We start from the raw sequence: 6,235 nt of genomic DNA, 5'->3' as shown, positions 1-6,235 counted from the left end.
CGTTTGTTAACGGCTAAAGAGAGAAAAGAACTAGACTTTTTCCATATGGGGGGTATTTATGGTGTAAAGGGGGTAGATCTTGACATAGACTTTATTCATACCGCCTTAGAATATTGGGATACTAATTCTCACTGTTTTAGATTATTTTATGATGAAATTTGCCCTTTACCGGAAGAATTTGGGGCCATTCTAGGCTTTAATTCCTTAGATCTTGCGGTAATGCCTAGAGTGAGTGAGTATTATTACAAAGATTATGAGCGTTTCTTTTATCTAAGGGGTACGGACCTAAAAAATATAGTTCATGGTAATATAATTGACTTGAAAGAATTTGCACGTTATTATTTTGACAAACCTAATTCTGGATTTTCACATGTTTATAAAAGAAGAGCTTTCCTCTTTTGCATGTTTAGCCAATATCTCCTTATTAGTGGTAAAGATAACGAAGGCCAAGCAATAATTATATCTGTTATAGAACAAATTGAGTCAGGAAGAAACCCAATGCCACTGATTGTTGGAGAGACTATGCTGTGTCTAGATGCATTGAAAAAGAATCCAAAAGCACCTCTTCGAGGTTCTCCAATTTTATTACAGGTATAAAATAATAATATTCTTAATTACAAAAAAAAATAAAAAATATTCTTATATTGCAATACTAATCAAGTGCATTTTTACAGATATGGCTGATGGAGAGGCTAGGATTAATTAGTCCTCCCGATGATATTGACAAGTACACTCCCAACTGCTTAGTTCGGCGAAAGAAGCGTTTTTCTTTAAAGATGGGTCGCCGTGAGTGGGGCAAGGTGTTTTCTGCTGGTGATTTTACCCTGAACTAGGTTGTCCCTTGGTGGAAGATTGAGAAGATGGTTGGTTGTAATAACCAAGCATACTGCTGTCTCCCTAGCTTATCAAAATTAACCTTTTATTACCCTTGTAGAGTCAAGAGACAATATGGGCTTGCACAAACCATCCCTACAGGAGATCTCTGCCGTCCTTATGAATTCCCCGTTTCGCAAGAAGTTGAGCGCTTTGACAAGTATTGGTGTGCTAGGCCCTTATGGGAAGTGATTACCCACAAGGTTCCACCTTCTTTGTCTAATAGTGTAAAGCAATGGCTTGATGGAAGACCTCAGAGAACCCAAGTCAAGGTTGAGAAGACCAATGTGAAGACTCGTCTGGGTGACAAGAAAGCTCCTGCTAAAGAGCGCCTAGGTGAAAGAAGTGAATTTAAGACTCCTGTTATGCCGAAAAAGAAGAGCTCTAAAAAAGACAAAGGAAAAAGAAAAGTTGACTCTACAGAAAAGAAGGTTTGGGTGGAAAAGAAGCATGGATTTTTAGCGGAGGGAGAGACTATTTACACTAAAATAGAATGCAGATCTTCTAATGGATGTCTCCTAGCAAAGGTGATGGATGAAGAAGAAGAAAATGCGGACAAGAATTGGAAAAGAATTAAGAAAGAAAAGAAAGATTAGAGCATTGCTTTTCCTTTGATTTATTAGACAATTTCAAATTGTTTTTAGTTAATTTTAAGCTTTATTTTATCAATAATGTAATTTCTTTATTAATCAATAAAATTTCAGCTTTTATTTAAATTAACTTTACATTTAAAGCAATGAAAACAATTAAAATATTTATTTTTGGGAGATTTCTTCGAGTACGGAAGTCGAACAAATTTCCAGAATATACAAAATCTGCCCAGACGCTCGCAGAAACTTAGCGCCACTGGTAAAATGTTTGTCGCCGATGTTTTCCCTCTATCGCCTGGCGACAGAGTCCTTTTTCTGGCGCCAGTCTTGTATTTTTGCAGTCATGAAATTCTTAACTCTGGGATGCGAGATTTTGAAAAATTAAAGTGGCCGCACCCTTTTAAGGGTTGCCTACGTATCCTTTCCTTAAGGAATCAGGCCAAACATAGCTCTCTTGAGTGTTTTACTCAAATAATTATGGGTAGTACTTCTTAAGTTGGTCAAGATTTGTCATATTTGAAATTCATTGCCATCCATGTCAGTTAGTTTAGCCGCGCCTCCTGACAAGATTGTTTTGACAATGTATGGTCCGGGCCAATTTGGCCTAAATTTGCCTCTTGGGTCCAAAACATTTTTCCTTAGTGCTTTTAATACCAAGTCCCAACCTTGATATTTCTAGTCTTGACCTTCTTATTGAAGTGTCTAGCCATACGAGTTTGATAGCATTGGGTATGATGTAGAGCTTCTAGTCGTTTTTCGTCGAGTAGAATTAGTTCTTCATACCGTGCTCTAGTCCATTCGACTTCATCGAGTTTACTTTCTAACGCAATGCGTAGAGAAGGTATTTCTAATTCTACAGGTTGTACAACATCCATTCCATATACTAGGTTGAAAGGCGTATTTCCCGTTGATGTTCGGATTGATGTGCGATAGCCCCACAGTGCGAAGTGGAGCTTGTCAGGCCAATCTTTGTAATTTTCAGTCATTTTCTCGATGATAGTCTTTAGGTTCTTATTAGCGGCCTCAACTGCTCCATTTGCTTGAGGTCTATAAGGGGAAGAATGGTGATGTTGAATACCATACTTTTGTAGCAATTCTTCACATTCAGCTTGAAAGTGAGTTCCATTGTCACTTATCATTTCATGTGGGACTCCATATTGACAAATTATGTTCCTTTCGATAAAGAGTGCTACATGATTTGCGGTGAGTTTAGCATATGATTGTGCTTCTACCCACTTTGTGAAGTAATCTATTGCGACTAGGATGTATTCATGACCTCCTGTCCCAGGAGGCGTGATTTTTCCAATTATGTCGATTCCCCATGTAGAGAAAGGCCATGGTGAAGTGTATGTGTAGAGGAGAGATGGTGGAACATGTTGTAAATTTGCATAAATTTGGCATTTGGGACATCTTTTTACATATTGATGACAATCCCTATTCATGGTAGTCCAATAATACCCTTCTCGCATTATCTTTTGGACTAGCATTTTGCCATTAACATGTGTTCCACATATTCCTTCATGGACTACTCTCATAGCTCTTTGAGCATCTTTTTTACCTACACATAATAAAGCTCGACCTTTAGGTACCCTTTTGTGTAACTCATCTCCTATGAGCACAAACTAGGAAGCCAAAAGTCTTAGGGCTTTTTTTGCCCTTTTGTTAGCATGAGGAGGATATTCTCCTTTGGTGACATAATTTAGTATGTCCGTAAACCATGGTTCTTCTTCTTGTTCTTCTTCTTGGATCACTTCATCGTCTTCTATAGCTTGAATTTATGCCGGTTTATGCCTCTTTTCTATAGTCAAAGGCATTTGCTCGATTTCCTTAGGAATTCTAACCATTGAGGCTAGTCTTGCCAAGGCATCGGCGAATTGGTTTTCCTCTCTAGGTAGATAGGTGTATTCCACTTTTTCCAACTGATCAGTGAGGGTTTCCAGATATGTTTGGTAGGGAGCTAAGCTTTCACTCCTAACCTTCCATCTCTTTGAGATTTGATTAATGATCAACGAGGAATCTCCGAAAATCCGGAGTTTCTTTACTCCTAAGGCTAAAGCAGTTTTGAGGCCTACCACGCATGCTTCATATTCGGCTGCGTTGTTGGTAACGTCAAAATCTAACTTTATAGATATGGGAACATGTTCCTCTTTGGGTGATACTAGTAAGACTCCTACGCCACATCCCTTTTGGTTTGAGGCTCCATCAAAGTATAAGGTCCATGTATCATCCTCTGTCATCATTAAATTTTCATCTGGAAATTCGTCCTCTTCTAATGGTGTCGAATCTTCTATTGGGAAATCTGCTAGAAAATCCAATACCACTGATCCTTTGATTGCCTTTTGAGGCATGAATCTTATATCAAATTGGGCTAAGTTAACTATCCACCTTGAGATGCGCCCGTTAAGTGTAGATCTCTCAAATAAATACTTGAGGGAATCCATTCGTGATACTACATAAACTGTATGTACAAGCATGTAATGCCTTAATTTAGTCGTGGCCCACACCAATGCGAGGCACAACTTTTCTAATGGCGTATAGCGTGTCTCACACTCGAGCATTTTCTTACTTAGGTAGTAGATGGCATTTCTTTATTTTCTACCTCTTGCGCAAGCATAGCTCCCATTGTTTCTTTTGTAACCGTTAAGTATAACCTTAAAGGAATTCCTGGGAGTGCTGGAGCTAATACAGGAGGATTTGAGAGATAGGCTTTGATCTTCTCAAAGGCTTTTTGACACTCATCGTCCCATATAACTGGCACATTTTTCTTGAGTTTCTTGAATATTGGTTCACATATTGTGGTCAGCTTGGATATGAACCTACTTATGTATTGCAACCGGCCAATGAATCCCCGAATTTGCTTTTTGGTTTTGGGCGGTGGCATGGACATGATTGCTTTAATCTTGGTTGGGTCTATCTCTATTCCTCTAGAGCTTATGACATATCCCAAGAGTTTTCCTGAGGTTACACCGAAAGCACATTTAGAGGGGTTTAACCTCATGTTGTATTTTCTTAACCTTTCGAAGAAATTTCTTAAGGCTATTGGGTGTCCTGGACGGTCTTTAGACTTTATAATCATATCATCTACATAAACCTCCACTTCTTTGTGCATCATGTCGTGGAGTAAGGCAGTCGCTGCTCGTTGGTAAGTAGCACCCGCTTTTTTCAACCCGAATGGCATTACCGTGTAACAGTAAGTACCCCAAGGTGTTATGAATGTAGTTTTTTCCATATCTTCTTCAGCCATGAGAATTTGGTTGTACCCTGCGTATCCATCCATAAATGAGAGAAGTGCGTGATTTGCTGTATTATCTACTAAAATATCGATGTGTGGTAAAGGGAAGTCGTCCTTTGGACTTGCCTTATTTAGATCTCGATAGTCGACACACATTCGAACTCTACCATCTTTTTTCGGAACTGGGACGACATTGGCGACCCATTCGGGGTATTTAGATACCCTAATAAAACCTGCAGTTATTTGTTTTTGTACTTCTTCTTTTATTTTAAGAGCTACGTCGGGTTTCATTCGACGTAACTTTTGTTTTACAGGTTTCATTCCTGGAATTAATGGTATTGTGTGTTGAGCTATCTCCCTATTAATGCCTGGCATATCTTCATATAACCAAGCGAATACATCAATAAATTCTTTAAGTAGATTAATTAAATCGGTTCTTTCATCTTTACTTAATGTAAGTCCGATTTTAACTTCTCTTTTAATGGTTGGATCTTTTGAGATGTCAACCGTTTCTGTATCCTCAATTATTGGCGTTTTATTTTCAAGTGTTTCCATTGCTTTAATTATTTATTTGTCATTTTCATCATTAGTTAAGCAATGCTCGTCATCTTTAGTTAAAGAAAAACAAGAGGAATAAGGGGAAGAAGACATATTATTGAATTCAGAAATCATTACATCAAATAAAGAAATGTCCGTTGGGACTTGATTACTAACTATCCTAGGAGTAGAAATAGAAGATGGAGGTGCTAGAACTAAAGGCTTGGAAGACTCGATAGGGGAAGACTCTGACTCGGACTCTGACTCTGACTCAGACGATTCTTCGAACATTGGCCCTTGTCCCGTGGTTACTGAAATCTTCCTTCCATTTGTACTGGTCACATAAACCGTTTTGTGCCATCCTCGCTCTTGGTCTTTTATTAGAGTGATGAATTTTGATGGATCGAAGTTTTCACTTTGAAGGACTGTTTGAATGAGTGAAGAATTGTCTTCCGCATATCTTGGCTCATTCTTTTCTCTTCCAAAGAAGAGTCCCATGGCATTAAAGTCAAAACAAGGGGGTGCTTTCTCCCTATGAATTGGAGTTGGGATCTCATCTAGGAAACAACAATCCAGAAATATCTCGAACCCTGGTTGTCTTAGGCCATTTACAACGAAAGGTTCAGGAAATTCGTAACAGGGGTAATCCTCTCCTTCTCTTATAAATTGTCCATTTAGAGTGAGAGGATATTGATCCATGGGTATTTCTTTCTTTTGTGTACGAGCATTCCTACGTGCTCTCGACTTTTCCTGGGCTCGCTTAAGATCTTCGCGAGTTGGTTCAAAACCAAGTCCGAAAGTATCCAGCTTAGGGAGGCCAGGTAATCCCATATGCTTAGCTATCCCTTTCTTCTTTCCTAGAGTCATTCCAGGAAAATGTCCTTGTTTTCTTAGGACAGCATTAGTTACCATGTTTGAGTGGAGATCGTAGTGAAGAAGGGTCCTCTCATCTTCCTCTATCAAGGAGACCTCTTCGTTAAAGCCCACAAATCTTCATCATTTT

The sequence above is a fragment of the Chenopodium album genome, chromosome 4, assembly GCF_948465745.1.
Source record: "Chenopodium album chromosome 4, dcCheAlbu1.1, whole genome shotgun sequence".
Classification (NCBI taxonomy): domain Eukaryota; kingdom Viridiplantae; phylum Streptophyta; class Magnoliopsida; order Caryophyllales; family Amaranthaceae; genus Chenopodium; species Chenopodium album.
Note: the sequence above shows the minus strand (reverse complement) of the source record.